General features: G+C 37.3%; 1 pseudogene; it reads right to left on the bottom strand.

The window, feature by feature from the left end:
- Nucleotides 1-12988: 12988 nt before the first annotated feature.
- On the bottom strand, nucleotides 12989-13988 carry LOC130836190 (olfactory receptor 7E24-like; annotated as a pseudogene).
- Between the last annotated feature and the right edge of the window lie 3265 nt (nucleotides 13989-17253).

A 17253-nucleotide genomic window follows, 5' to 3' on the forward strand; every position in this document is an offset into this window, starting at 1 on the left:
ATTTGCCTTAAAAAAAGATGTGGTACATTTTATACAATCGAATGCTACTAAGCCATAAAAAGAACAAAATAATGCCATTTTCAGTGACATGGATGGACCTGGAGATTGTCATACTGAGTGAAGTAAGTCAAAGACAGATATCATATGATTATCACTTCTGTGTAGAATCTAAAAAGAAAATGGTACTAATGAACTTATTTACAACACAGAAAAAGAGTTACAGATGTAGAAAACATACTTATGGTTACCAGTGGGGAAAGTGGGGGTGGGATAAAATGGAAGATTGGGATTGACATATACACACTACTATATATAAAATAGATAACTAATAAGGACCTACTGTATAGCACAGGGAACTCTTCTCAATACACTGTAATGACCTATGTAGGAAAAGAATTTAAAAAAATATGGATATGTGTATATGTGTAAATGATACACTTTGCTGTACAGCAGAAACAAATGCAACATTGTAAATCAACTATACTCTAATAAAATTTTGTAAAAATGGATAATAAACAAGGACTTACTGTATAGCACAAGAAACTCTGCTCAATATTCTGTAATAACCTAAATGGAAAAATAATTTGAAAAAGAATAGGTACATGTATATGCATTACTGAATCACTTTGGTGTACACCTGAAACTAACACATTTTTAATCAACTTTCTCCAAAATAAAATAAAAATTAAAAAAAGTCATTTAGTATATCCTTCATACCTTGGCTTTACTGGAATTCAAACTACAATAAGTATGGTTTAGTTAAATGCATGTAATCCTACAGCATTGATTACTACAAAAATGACATTAATATATAGAGTTTCTGTCAATGATTAAACAATAATGAAAATTAAGAAACAGTCTTGAAATTTTTTATTTTATACATGGATGTTTCAACCCAATACAATATGAGATAAATGTAGAGTGTGTGAGACCACTCTTCATTTGTTTGGAATCTATTATGTAGTGGTTTGATAATACGACTCCATCATTTTTCTTTATTTCCCAGTTTATTGAAGTATGAATGACAAAAATTGCATTTTGGGGCTGAACAACGTGAAGATTGGGTTACTTTAAGATGGACAAGATGATAATTTAATGTACATACACACTGCAAATAATTATCACAATCAAGTTAATTAATATAATCGCCCAGCTCATATTGTTACTATTTGTATGTGTGTGTGTGTGTGTGTGTGTGTGTGTGTGTATGGTGAGAATATTTAAGCCAATCTCTCTTAGCAGATTTCAAGAATACAATACAGAATACAATATGGAATTGTTAACTATTGTCACCATGCCATATACTAATTTCTGTATACAGAAATAATTCATCTTATACAGGAATGTCTGTACTCTTTGACCAACATCTTCCTCTTTCCTCCACCCACTACCCCTTACAACTACAGTTCTAATCTATGGTTCTATGAGTTTGATTCCTTAGATTCTATACATAAGTGAGATCATAGAGTATGTTTCTTTTTCTGTCTGGTGTATTTCAGTAAGGATATGATACTCCAGTTTTATCCATTTTGTCACAAATGGCAGAATTTCCTTCTTTTTATGGGTGAATAATGTTTCATTATATACATATATATATGTGTGTGTGTATATATATATTCTAGGTACTGATTTCACTTCCCCTGAAGTAGAGTTGTGGACCATAAAGTAGTTCTATTTCAATTAATATCAGTTTTTAATTTTTTAAGGAACCTCCGTTGTGTTTTCTGTAGTGGCTGTACCAATGTTCATTCCCATCAACCAGTTACAAGGTTCCCTTCTCTCCACGCCCTCAATAATATTTGCAGTCTTTTTTCTTTTTTATTTTGGATAATAGCCATCCTAAAAGACATGAGGTGATATTTAACTGGGGATTTGACTTGCATTTCCAGACATTAGCTATGTTGAGCTCCTTTTCATATACCTGCTGGTCTTGTTTTCCTGATCATAAATCATTTTATTTACATTGAAGAGTTTAGCACCATGGAAAGTCACACAGGTAGGTCAAGACCCAGCCATTTATATCTAGTTAACAGACTTTCATATCAACACTTCCTGATAAAGGAATTGCAATTGTTATACTTCTCCTTTTAAAGGTAATTCTGGTTCATTATTTTGGCATGTCAGACTATGAATTAATTGAGAAAAAATTCAAAAGAGAATAATGTAAACACATCAAGGCCATTGCCTTATCTATAACATTGTGATAATAAATGAACCTACTAATAGGAATGTTGTGAGAAATTTTTCAAAAATCATTTATATTGCTTAGACCAGTGGTTTTCAGCTTCATTTGATCGATAATTTCATGTGCTTATTTTAAAATACACAGCCACCCCAGCCTCAGCCTAGAACCAATTTCAGGATCTCTACATGTGAGTTTCTTGGTCACCGTAATGTGAAGCTGGGTTTGATAAACACGGATTAGCGTATTTCCCAACCCTTAGCAAAAGCTCCATTAATACTGCTTGTTAATAAAATCAATACCCACCACCTAGTTTTAAAATATAAACACAATAATATTTGCTTCAGATCTCTTGTTCTATAGAGATTAGAAACATTACCAATAAAATTTGACACTCTTAATATCTCAGATCCATCCCATTCCTCTGCATACCTGTCCCTAATAGCAACTGGTGTCATGAAGTAAAGGGGTGTTATTTTCTTGTCAGTGTTTCCATAATGTCAATGTTGATTTATGTATTCATAAGCAGCTTTCTTAAAGTCCTACAGGAACAGAGTACTACCCTTATGATCTCTAAAATGTACTGTTTACCACAACTTTGGGGTTAAATCTCTTTATGAAGTACATACAACTACTTCAGACATTTTACCGATGCACATTATTATGTAAGGAAAGATATCATTTGCTTCAGCTCATACATTTATACTTATATACTTTAAGACATTTGCCAATGTTAAACAATATATTTAACATATTAAAATGCAATAACACATCACATAGTATTTCTCTTACCTATTAATTATTCAGCATATCACATATATTATTATTTACATCAGTTTCTTCCTACAACAATCCTATGAAATTTCTTGTACCTCTCTCTGTATCATACAGTTGAGAACTGTATATAATATGGAAGTGGTGATTAGTGTTCAATTGCTAAGAATTGATGCATGTTCAATTTTACTAATATTAATTGCCTATATTCATTTCAATACAAAAATCATTTTTTATCAACTAAATCCTCTTTTGTTAAGGTATCATTTGAAAATATTCTTAAAGTCTATGTTGTGATAATTTCATGATACCTGCACATGATTTTTCATCTTGTATAGAAGAACTTTTCAAACTTAGATTTCAAAACTGGACTGTAAAACATGACTATTCACATAAAATCCCATATTCCATCCTGTTAGTGCATTATGGCCCCTGTGAACTACTGCCTCATTCCCATAATTCACAGGTTGACTCACTGAAGCAAAAGAGGATGAATCAATTATTCTATCATCATTTCACATCTGGGACAAAATTAAGTTTGAAAAGAAACACATTAGCTACAGTGGAGGTGACTGAGAACTGGTGCCTAAATAAGCAGATCAGTGTTTGAGTCCTAGGACTTTCATACCCTATAAGTGGAGTATGTGCAAATCTCTTCACCTCTATATGCTTCTGTTCCTTCATGGAACAAAACAGTCTAAATCGCACCTCTAGAACATATATGGTACCTAAGAGAAATCTGGAACTTTACAAATACTTGGTCATTTTTGTAAAGAATTTCTATCAACTTGGGATGGTGTGTTTAGTAATGAAACACAGTCCTGAAATTTAATGATATTTCATGGATTATAAGGCAGTGAGATCGAAGGGTTTCCTGGGTCAGGGCTGGAGCATGGAGGACAAGTAACCCTAAAATGTGTCTCAGCCCATAGAATAAGATGCACCACCCCCTTCTTTTCTGACTCTTTTTTTCTACTTTTTTATGAAAATCTGTGCAGTGGTTTTCCAATCATTGAATGCTGCAGATGCTACTAAATGTAAAATAAGAGACCCCATAGAACTTAACCTTTTTTTTCTTTCTTGGTGCCTCCTATGTGCCATCAAGTTATAGGCTCTGGGGATTCAGAAATAAATGAGCTTCAGTCATTTCTCTTCATCTATGAAAAAGATGCTTGTATAAACAACAATAAAGTATCCTGTCAAGGGTATAGGAAAAATTTAACATCAAGTCATCAGACATTTAAGTCAAATGACATGAGAATTAGTCTTGTCATTAGAAATACCTGAAATTTATCTTGCCCTTTCAGTATGCATCCATCCCATAGTTCCTCTAAAGAGGGCATCCATTATTCATTTAGGCCTCATTCTCAGAACTTGCGTCAACAAGTAATAAATTCAGTGGACAATCCTAAGTTCAGGTATACTAAGAACTTATCCCCAAATAAACTAATAAGTGGAGCAAACAGGATTCAAAATGAAGTCGTCAGTCTCTGAGCCCCATGCAGTAGATTTCACTATATCCAGACATTCTAAAAGTTTTAAGCAGAGGTGCTGGGATCTAACCACATGTATGTGTGAAGTATGTTTTTAAACTGTTTTCAGCTTCCCAAGTAGGAATAAGCCTAAAAGCTCTGACTTTATGTCACATTTTGTGATTAAATAGACTGACTATAAGAATGAAGGAGGAAGTGGACAGTTGAAATTAAATCCAGGGGCAAGGTCAAAAGTGAGATCTGCCCTGAATCATCCTGTGTCCCTTCTCTCTATGACTTTGCCTGTGATCTCGGCCACCAATTTTATAGCTTATGTGGCAAGTGCAATCTACCGCCCTCCACTGTGTCCTCCAGAAAACTCCAAAGGGAGGGGCACAGTGAGCAGGGAGTCTCTGTCAGAGCTGACAGGGAACTGACATGACTCTTCAGGTGGCAGGGAGAGGACTGCCCAGATGGCCTGTGTTTGGAGTCCGTGTGCCCAGGCTGACTGATTTCAACCCTTTCTAACTCATGTTCTGGTACAAGTTACAAAAAATGCTGTACTCCTTTCCATTAATAAAATAATAGTAATGCGTGTACACTTCTATTTTGGGGGAGAATATGTAAACGAAGTACCTCTCAGAGCCTGGCACTTTGGAAGCCCTCAATAAAAGTAAATGAAACATTTACTATGTGACTTGTTTTTTTTTTTTTTTGGTTCTTTTTTTTTTTTTTTTACTGTATGTGATTTCTTTGTGACATTTTACATGGATTTTTCACACCCTAGAAAATTATATGAAAAATTGCAATGAGCAAGAATTTAACAAAGTACTAACCTTACCATAAAAATGTAAGTACCCTAGAGATTTTAGAAACATTTTATATCTAACTCTAATTCTTTTGTAGTTAACAATATATGACCACATAAAATGTACTACAAAAGAGCTTTACAAAAATGAGAATTACTGATACTGCTGTGTATTAAAGCAACATGAAACACAGAAGCTGAAGTATATTGCATGTATGACATGTGACCTATATATTCTGTGTCCTTTATAAACACTTGACATACCGAATAGTTATGCTATTTACTATTATACTTTAGCTATCCATCACACATGTTTATTAAAAGTTTTTACTTGAAAAAGTAATAGTACATGATAATGATTAATGTCATAATCCTCATCTTCCTCCTCATCACTGCTTTCAGGATCATTTGACGTGCTAAGGAGGAGGTTTACAGAGACCCATTTGCTGCTATGGTGGGATGGATGCCAGCCAGAGCCAGAACCAGTGAGGTTGGAAGCAGAACTCTGAATGAGAGTCCTCACACCCCAACCAGAACCAAGAACATAAATGTCATCGGACTCTGATCCAAAATTTGTATACTGGTGCCCTCCCATCTGTCTATTCCAACTGTCATGTTTGTCTTGTTGATGGAAAATCATGCTCCCAACCTCTCTTCATCCATCACCATTTCCCTCAGCACTTACTGGTCTGGGCTGCATCTCTGCTGGACCATGACCAAGGAGCACAGATTCACTGCCCCTCTCCTGACTCATGTGTGATGAAGTCTCAGGGTCTCTCCTCAGGATTGGCAGGAAGACAGACTCAGGCTGGGACCTTCTGATGCAGGTTCCTACAAAGGACGGAGACAAAGGTGTGGAGACACAGTATTAGAAGTGACAAATTAATAAGCTAGAGGCACTGGCCAGTTATTTACAATGGTATCACCTCAGGGATCAACGCCCAAAGCTCATAATTAACCAGTTGGTCCATAATGTCCCAATCCCTGGGGACTTGCTAATATTAATGGAACAGGAAAAGGAGAGAAGTGAATATCCTGGGAAGGGTCTGCGTCCCTTTTCTCCTTAGGAGGAAATTCACCTGTTCTCCTGCTTCTTACTTCCAAGTTGCAGGATGTTAACATAAAATTCATACTTTTTCTCAATTTGACCACTCAGTGTGTGACTTTGATATTTGTAAATCCATTTCATTAATCATGAAATATATGCAGCACATGATATTCTATACCAAGGATATGATACACTTTCTATTTTCACAGTTAATATTTGTCTCTAAGGATAACTTCTTATTTTCATTGCCTTGTTCCTTGCTTTGGATGGCATTTTATATCATGGAAACTTACAGGTTTCTTTTTTCTTCTAATTCAAAATAGTCTAGACTTCTAAGTTTTATCTATCAAATTACATTGACATATTCAGAAGCTCTTGACTTTTACTTATTATTTGGTAACTGATGTTTGGTTGAAATATTTGAGAGGGTCTCCAAGAAATTAGCAATCAGGGTATTGGTCAGGGCTGCAGGCATCTGAAGGCTTGATGAGCAGATCACTTTCAAGTTCACCTACGGGGCTATTGGTGGGATTTACATGCACCAGGATATCATCCAGAGAATTCCTGAAGTTCCTTGATACATGGGTCCATGATGGAACAGTGAACAACATGGAACTTGGGTTCTATGTATCAAGAGAGAAAGAGAGAGACAGTAAGAAGAAAGCCAGAATTTCTTTTAGTCTTCCCTGAGGTAACTTCCAACACTTCTTCCACATTCCCGTTGTTGTAATCGAGTCACTATGTACATCTCATAGTCAATATACAAGGAATGAAAACCAGGAGTTGCGATCATTGGGAGCATCTAAGATACTGCCCACCACACAGCCCTCATCCTCTATAGGGACATTGTGCTCCTGGCACTCTAAGACTCAGGTCCTGTCCATCTGTTTCCAGCATAGTCCTAAATTCATCTCACCACCATAATTTCATTAAAATATCCTGGATATAATCTCACAAATAGGTAGAAGTTCCCCTACATTGGATACTTCTGCAGACCCCACTCTCCTGCTCTGGTCATGCAGTCTCAAGTAGACCCCTGATTTATGATACATTAGGAGAGCCCCTCCATCAACATCAGGACAATTTGCAGCCACTCCATGGACAAATGTAACAAATGTTCCCCTTGTTTCTCATTTTTGCTAACTCAAATGGAATTGACTCACTCCAGAATATATTTTCTTTAGGTTTCTTTGTGGTCTCAGCTCTTGAAGGCTTTAATAAAATGTTTTTTTGTAGCAGATAAAGTGGGATGTAAGTGGATCATGTTGTGATGTAACCATCTAAATCCTATCCATGCGGTCTTCCTGACAGAGTGCTCTCTCTTAAGGAATGTAGAGAATAGTTTGTCATAAAGTGATATGAAGAAAAAGAACATAAAACAAATCAAATTAGATACGGAGGAAAGGATGTTATTGACCCCTGTGTGGATAAGTGACAGAGGGTATTTTTAGGGGAGATCATATGGCAGACATGAGAGGGAGAGACTGGGTGTTGGGGTGTTTACAAAAATTAGTCCGCAGCACAAATGTGTCACTAAACTGAAATTATTTCCTAGTTAATCAAGCAATAAGATTCTAGGGTCAATGAAAAAGATGAACTTACAGGACATGAGAGATGAAAACCCAAGGTAGTTATGTTTGTACCATAAAATGTGACACATGTTGTGTTCTTTTCTCATTTCCCAGTGCCCCCTGCTATGATGAGTATCCATTACAAATAGTGGGTCAGTGGACTTGATTAGTGTGCGCACAAGATGGAGGGGGTGAGTGTTGGGGCCCTAAAATATGTAGGCAATAGCACAAATAATACAAAACCACAGTCACATCATAGTTGGTAGAGAAGATCAAATATTAGTGTCACTGGCTAAGGTGAGTACAGAGAACATGTTACTTGAAAAACTTAGCTATTGATATTTATGTAGTAAAATGAATGATTTTCTTTGTGCTTTTCCCAATTTCTCCACACGTGATCAGTATCTTTGAACAAAACAGGAATCTTTACTCATTCAGTGTTTGATGTGTAGTTGAGAAATGTCTATACTCCATTTTTTGTCCCTTTATTATATGTAGAACTGTTCAAACCCTTAAAATAATAAACATGATAAACAAAAGCAAAGTGTTCATGTTTTCTCTCTCAAGTGTTCTTAGAGATGTCTATAGGAGGGAAAGGCTCCAGGGAAGAAGAAAAATACTGGAAGTATAACTGTCTTCACTATTTCTTTTACGGAGAGAATAATTTATTTAATGTTATACAAAGGAGAGCTGCGCCTAAATTCTGCTCTCACTGTGATACATTAGACTAGAAATAAATGAAGATCAGTCCTTGATCTCAATCTGCTCAAGGTGTCATTGTGAAAACACAAAAATGTAATGATCAGTCAGGCATCCAGGATAAAGCACTAATGATGTTAACAAATTTTATTTGAACCTCAGAATAGATGACAAGAATAATGTCACATTTCGTGTGATTTATTTTACTGTGTGCATATATTATCTTTTTAATCTTGGAGTGCTTTACATGCCTTGTGGTTAAAAATAGAAAACATAAGAGGTTTTTTGTTTTGTTTTGTTTTGTTTTGTTTTTGTTTTACATGATAGTTCACAAAGCTAAGATCTTCAGAGGCTGATGTTTAAAATGAAATTTACTACCTGAGAAGCCCTTTAGCTGAAAAACTCCACTGGCCTATTAATGTGGTGTATATGATAGTATGCTCTTATCAATCCATTACTATGTCCAAACACTGTTCTAATAAGTACTTTTGGTTACCACATCTCAATCACCCTTTCAGTTAAGAAATTTTGTTAACACTATTCTACAGATGAGGAAGTTGGAAAGATGTTTTATATCATACAAGCTGGTCATAGTTTGTAATATCAGGTAACTTATGAATTCCAGGGTGCTAACTTAAACTTAACTTCGTTGCCAGGAGGAGATGAAAATGGTGGAGTAATAGGATGCTGAGGTCAGCTCCTTGCAGGAAAATATCAAAAATACATCTTTATGTGGAGTAATTCTCACTGAAAACAAACTGGAAACTGTCAGAGAGACTCTTCTACCAAGTCTGTAAAGGAAGATCCACAAAGAATTGGGTAGGAAGGAAGAGAGAGTGATCACAGGCCCTCAGGAGGGGACACAGAAGAGGAGGGTGTATCCTTAGCTGGGATAACCTACCTGGGGAGTGAGGGTGACAGTTGCACACCACGTATTGGGCACCCCCACCTGGGGTCCAATGCGAGGATGACAAATCTCCATCTGACACCTGTTAGACTGGCGATTATTAAAAAGACAAGAGGGACTTCCCTGGTGGTGCAGTGGTTAAAAATCTGCCTGCCAATGAAAGGGACATGGGTTCAATCCCTGGTCCAGGAAGATCCTACATACCACAGAACATCTAAGCCCGTGTGCCACAACTACTGAGCCCATGTGCCACAACTACTGAAGCCCATGTGGCTCGATCCCATGCTCTGCAACAAGACAAGCCACTGCAATGAGAAGCCCCCGCACTGCAACAAAGAGTAGCCCCTGCTTGCCACGACTGGAAAAAGCCCACGCTCAGCAACGAAGACCCAACACAGCCAATAAAATAAATAAACAAATAAAAAAACAGATTTGTTAAAAAAATAAAAGTAAAAAGACGAGATAACAAATGCTGGCAAGGATGTGTACAAAATAGAATCCTCATGCACTCTTGATGGGAATATATAGCCACCATGGACAACAGTGTGGAGTTTCCTCAAAAATTTTAAATAGAACTGCCTCATGATACAGCAATTCCACTTCTGGGTGTATGTCTGAAGGTGATGACATAGCTATATGGAAAAGATAAATGCATGGCCATGTTCACTGCAGCATCAAACAATGGAAATAGCCTAGTGTCCATTGACAAATTAAGGATAAAGAAAATGTAATACATGTTCAGTACATACAATGGAACATTATTCAGTCATAAAAGAGGAGCAGATCTTGCCACTTGCTACAATATGAATGAAACTTGAAGGCATTATGCTAAGTGAAATAGGTAAAACAGTGAAGACAGTGTCATTATCAACTTACATTCCCGCCAACAGTGCAGGAGAGTTCCCTTTTCTCCACACCTTCTCCAACATTTGTTGTTTCTAGATTTTTTGATGATGGCCATTCTGACCAATGTGAGGTGATACATCATTGTGGCTTTGACTTGCATTTCTCTGATGATTAGTGATGTTGAGCATCTTTTCATGTGTTTGTTGGCCATCTGTATGTCTTTGGAGAAATGTCTATTGAGGTCTTCTGCCCATTTGTGGATTGGGTTATTTGCTTTTTTTGGTATTAAGCTGCATGTGCTGCTTGTATATTTTGGAGATTTAATCCTTCATTGGCAATTATTTTTTCCCATTCTGAGGGTTTCCTTCTTGTCTTGTTTATAATTTCTTTCACTGTGCAAAAGCTTTTAAGTTTCATGAGGTCCCATTTGTTTATTCTTGATTTTATTTCCATGATTCTAGGAGGTGGGTCAAAAAGGATCTTGCTTTGATGTATGTCATAGAGTGTTCTGCCTATGTTTTCCTCTAGGAGTTTTATAGTGTCTGGCCTTACATGTAGGTGTTGAATCCATTTTGAGTTTATTTTTGTGCATGGTGTTAGGAAGTGTTCTAATTTCATTCTTTTACTTGTAGCTGTCCAATTTTCCCAGCACCACTTATTGAAGAGGCTGTCTTTTTCCCATTGTATATTTGTGCCTCCTTTGTCAAAGATAAGGTGCCCATATGTGCTTGGGCTTACCTCTGAGTTCTCTATTCTGTTCCAGTGATCTTCCTTTCTATTTTTGTGCCAATACCAACTGTCTTGATCACTGTGGCCTTGTAGTATAGTTTGAAGTCAGGAAACCTAATTCCACCAACTCCATCTTTCCTCAACAGTTCAGAGGTTCCTTAAAAAACTAAAAATAGAACTACCGTATGACCCAGTAATCCCACTACTGGGCATATAGCCAGAGAAAACCATAATCCAAAAAGAAACATGTACCATAATGTCCATTGCAGCACTATTTACAATAGCCAGGATATGGAAGCAACCTAAATGCCCATCAACAAATGAATGGATAAAGAAGATGTGGCATATATATACAATGGAATATTACTCAGCTATAAAAAGGAATGAAAAACTTTATGTAATAAGGTGGATAGACCTAGAGTCTGTCATGCAGAGTGAAGTAAGCCAGAAAGAGAAAAACAAATACTGTATGCTAACTCATTTATACGGAATCTAAAAAAAAATATGGTACTGATGAGCCCAGTGACAAGACAAGAATAAGGATGCAGATGCAGAGAATGGACTGGAGGACATGGGGTTGGGGGGGCAGGGGGTGAAGGGGAAGCTGGGACGAAGTGAGAGAGTAGCATAGACATATATATACTACCAACTGTAAAATAGATAGCCAGTGGGAAGTTGCTGTATAACAAAGGGAGATCAACTCGATGATGGGTGATACCTTAGAGGGCCGGAGCGGGGAGGGTGGGGGAGAGCTGTGGGAGGGAGGGAATATGGGGATATGTGTATAAATACAGCTGATTGACTTTCCTGTACCTCAAAAACTGGTACAAGAGTGTAAAGCAATTATATTTTAATAAAGAGCTTAAAAAAAGAATGTCATTATCAAAAAATCTAAAAACATTAAATGCTGGCAAGGGTGCAGAGAAAAGGGAACTCTCCTGCAATTTTGGTGGGAATGTAAATTGGTACAGCCACTGTGGAAAACAGCATGGAAGCTCCTTAAAAAACCTAAAAATAGAACTCCCATATGACCCAGTAATCCCACTGCTGGGCATATAGCCTGAGAAAACCATAATCCAAAAAGAAACATATACCATAATGTTCATTGCAGCACTATTTACAATAGCCACAACATGGAAGCAACCTAAATGCCCATCAACAGATGAATGGATAAAGAAGATGTGGCACATATATACAATGCAATATTACTCAGCCATAAAAAGGAATGAAATTGAGTTATTTGTAATGAGGTGGATAGACCTAGAGTCTGTCATATGGAGCAAAGTAAGCCAGAAAGGGAGAAACAAATACAGTATGCTAACTCATATATATGGATTCTAAAAAGATGGTACTGATGAACCCAGTGACAGGGCAAGAATAAAGATGCAGATGTAGAGAATGGACTTGAGGGCATGGGGATGGGGTGGAAGGGGAAACTGTGATGAAGTGAGACAGTAGCACTGACATACATGCACTATGAAATATAAAATAGATAGCTAGTGGGAAGCTGCTGCATAACACAGGGAGATCAACTCTATGATGGGTGACGACTTAGAGGGCTGGGAAAGGGAAGGTGGGAAGGAGTTGGGAGAGGGAAGGGATATGGGGATATATGTATAAATACAGCTAATTCACTTTGTTGTACAGCATAACCTGGTAAAATAATGTAAAGTAATTACATTCCAATAAAGAGCTTAAAAAAAGAAATCTGAAACAACATTTAAATAAAGGAGAAACAAAATTAAAAAAAAAGATGTACGAAGTATCCCAGAAGTCTCCGCTGTTCCCATTAAAGAAACACCAAAAAAGCATTAAGCACGTGTTAAGCAAGGAGAGGTGTGAAGGGCACAGGAGCTACAAAAATGGTGTGATAAAAGAGGTAGAATTTGCCAGTTTACATGCTTAGTTTCACTACATTTTCCAACCTACACTCCAAATTGGTGGCACAGGTACTACAATGAGATTGTTTTGCTGAGGAACCTCCACATGGCCCTTTTCATATCTCTGTTCCTCAGACTGTAGATGAAAGGGTTCAACATGGGGGTGACCACAGTGTATATCACTGAGGGCACTACATCCTTCTTGGGAGATTGTGAAACAGTTGAACTGAGGTATACAGCAAATCCTGTTCCATAAAATAAGCCAACAATGGACAGGTGAGAGCCACAGGTGGTGAAGGCTTTATGCTTCCCACCTGATGAGGGGACTCTGAGAATGGAGGATAGAATTTTATAATAAGAGAAAAAGATCACTAAGAAAGGGAGAAAACCAAAGATGGCAACAGCAGAATACTTGACTAAATTATTCTTGAAAGTTTCAGAACAGGCAAGGTTGAGGAGCACAGAAGGGTCACAGAAGAAATTAGAGATTTCCGCATCCTTGAAGCAGGTAAACTTTAACACAATTGAATTCTGCAGCTGGGAGTCTAAAAGGCTAACAAAAAAAGACACCAAAATGAAGATGCAACAGAGGCGTGGGTTCATGATGACCTGGTAGTACAGTGGGTGACAGATGGCCACAAACCTGTCATAGGCCATCACAGACAGAAGCATATCATCCATTAATCCAAAAAGGATAAAAATAGACATCTGTGTCAGGCAAGCCTCATAGGAGATGACTCTGCTGTGAGTTTGGATGTCCACAATCATCTTGGGGACAGTGGTGGAGATGAAACCGATGTCAGCCAAGGACAGGTTGGAGAGGAAGAAGTACATGGGGGTGTGGAGGTGGGGGTCAGAGGTGACAGCCAGGATGATGAGCAGGTTCCCCAACATGGTGACCATGTACATGGACAGGAACAGGGTAAAGAGCATAGGCTGCAGTTCTGGATCATCTGAGAGGCCCAGGAGGAAGAATTCTGAGACACTTGTTAGGTTTTCAGGTTCCATGTATTTTGAACTCCTTTGGAAAAAGAAAAGAGGACTGGAAAAAATGAAATAAGTAAATGGACATGCAGTACTGTGTCCACATTTGCATTCAAACAATTCCTTTCTAAGGTTATACACCCCAGTACTCTTAGCAATATTTCTCAGTGTGACAAATTCTATCTCTTAGAACTCTTTTCTCACTAGTTTCTGTGTTATTCACCTCTGTCTCTACTCCCTTACTTTATAAAGCTTCACTGAAAAGGGAAAGGGAACATGACCATTAGAGATAATACATCCATGATCTCAGTTACGTACAGCCTACTTCCTTAGAAATAATGCAGAATGAGAAATTCCCTTCCCCCTTTAAGAAAAATATACAATGCGAATGTGAAGGAATCAAGACATAGTTATATAAATCTTATCTTATTCAAATGCAATTCTAGATATTTCCTTCATTTTGAGTATCTACAAATTTCTATGAAATGCAGGAATGTGTTATCTGGATTCTAAGTTAAAAATGAATGTTCGTGAGAACAGACTTTTATATGATATTCGGAGTTTTATCATTCTTTGTTTTTCTGTCTTCCCTGCTTCGTGGAAGAAGTGATTACTCAAATATCATGGCTGTCTTTTAAGAGTCACTTAGTGTATGCTTCATATCTTTGACTTTGGTGAATTTCAAATTTTGACCAGTACGGTTTATTTAAGTGCACGTGGTCATGCAGCATTGGTGACTGTGAATGTGGCTTTAGCCTACAGCGCATTGCCAATGATTAAACCAATAACAAGATTTAAGAAACACTCTTGAATTTTTTGTTTTATACAGGATGATTTGTTTCAACTCAGTACCATCTCAGTAAAATGTCTGATGTGTGAGGTCACTTTACTTTTATTGGACTCTATGCTGTAGTGATGGAATAATAGTACCTCATTTTTTTTCCTGTTTATTGATGTGTGATTGACAAAATTGGATATATTTGGGTGGAATGTGCAACATGAAGTTTTTTGGGTTTTTTTTTTGGCTGCACCACATGGCTTGCAGATTTTAGTTCCCTCACCAGGGATAGAACTCAGGCCTACAGCAATGAAATCACAAGTCCTAACAACTGGACTGCCAGGGAACTCCCAACATGAAGATGTTTTAAACATATACAAAATGATGATTTAATACACATAGATGATTTAATACACATATTTAATACACATAGATACCACAGCCAAATTAACATATCTGGAAACTCACACAGTTTCTATTTGTGTCTGTGTGTGTAGTAACAGTTAAGCAGATCTCTCTTAGCAGATTTTAAGAACACAGTACAGAATTATTAACTATAGTCATCAAGCTGTATGTTAAATCCCCAGAACTTATTCATTTTATAACTGAAATTTGTACACTTTGACCAGCCTCTCCCTACTTTCTCCACCACCTGCTCCTCACAACTGCAGTTCTAATCTATGGTTCTAAGAGTTCTAATAACCCATCACTTGTATATACACACCACATTTCCTTTGTCTATTCATTTGTCATTGGACAGTTTCCCATATTTTCACTATTTTGAGTAATATTGCAATGACATGGGAGTGCAGATGTCTCTTTGAGGTTCTGATTTCATTTGTCATACAACCTGAAGTGGGTTGCTGGATCCTATGGTAGTTCTGTTTCAATCCATTGCAATTTTTAAAATTTTTAAAGGAACCTCCATTCTGTTTTCTGTAATGGCTGTACCAATATATATTCCCGCCAATCAGGTACAAGTGTTTTCTTACCTCCACATCCTCACCAACATTTATTGTCTTGTTTATTTTTTTTTTTAAATAATAGCCATCCTAACAGACGTGAGGTGATATTTCACTTAAGTTTTGACTTGTATTTCCTGATATTAATTGATGTTGAGTGTCTTTTCAAGTGTCTGGTAGTCTTGATTTCCTGATCATAAATCATCTTTATCTTGAAGAGTTTAGCACCAGGGAAAGTCCCACAACCAGGTCAAGACCCAGCCTTCTATGTCTAGTTAACAGAACTTCATATCAATGCTTCTTGATAAAGGAGACGTTAGGGAAACACAGACTGAAACCACCCACCCTGGCCAGGCAGACAGTGGCAATTTGCATGAGGTATTTTACAACATGAAATCCTGGTAAGGAACATGAAACTAACAAGCCACCACCAATGGCAAGAATATGGAAAAGGTCAAAAGGAGACGCCAGTCCACATGTCCTACCCACCTCCCACAATTCTCCTTGCTGGAGTCCATCTTGGCTGAGAGACGTGCAGGCCACCGGAAAGAACCCTAAGTCAGAGTAATTGGCCAGAGACAACCCAGAAACTGACCCCATCACCCTAAAACCTGAGACTGCTAGCCACGTGGCAGAGCAGTCCTCCTGGGTTCCCTTACCCTCCTGCTCTCTGTCCAGGCGCCCCTTCCCAGTAAGTCTCTTGCTTTGTCAGCATGTGTATCTCCTCAGACATTTCATTTCTGAGTGTTAGGCAAGAGCCCCCTCTCGGGCCCTGGAAGGGATCCCCCTTCCCGCAACAGAATTGCAATTCTTATGCTTCTGCTTCCTAAAAGTAATTTCAGTTCATTATATTGATGTGTCAAATTATGACTTAATTGAGAAAAAAATTCAAAATAGAATAATGTAAACACGTGAATGCAGTTGTCTTATCCATAAAATTGTGATGCTAATTGAACATAACAGGAATATTATAAGAATTTATCAAAAATCCTTTATATTGCTTAGACCATTGTTTTCAGGTCCATTTGATTGCTAATTTGCATGTTCTTATTTTAAAATACACAGCTACCCCAGTCTAAGCATATAAGACCTCTACACATGACTTTCTAGGTCTCCCTACTGTGAGGCTGGGCTAGAGAAACACTGCCTTAGAATACTACCCAACAATAAAAGCTCCATTAATACTACCTATTAATACTATCATCAATACCAACAACCTATTTGTAAAATATAAACTTTTAATAATATTTACTTCAGATCTCATGTTTTATAGAGATTTGAAACATTACTAATAAAATTTAAACTTTCTTAGTATCTCAGCTCCATCCTATTTCTCTGCACACCTGTCTCCAAGAGCAAGCAGTGTTAGAAAGTTGAAGGGTGTATTTTTTGTCAATGTTTCCATAATGTCAATATTGATTTATGTACCATAACCGGCTTTCTTAAAATCCAACCTGAACAGAGTAGTACCTTATGGCCTCTAAAATGTAGTTGTTTACCACAACTTTGTGGTTAAGTCTCTTTGTGATGTTCATACAACCACTTGAGACATTGTGTTTATGCACAGTTTTATGGAAGGAAAGACACCATTCGCTTCCATTCAGGTATTTATA

This window comes from Hippopotamus amphibius, chromosome 15 (genome assembly GCF_030028045.1).
Source record: "Hippopotamus amphibius kiboko isolate mHipAmp2 chromosome 15, mHipAmp2.hap2, whole genome shotgun sequence".
Lineage (NCBI taxonomy): Eukaryota > Metazoa > Chordata > Mammalia > Artiodactyla > Hippopotamidae > Hippopotamus > Hippopotamus amphibius.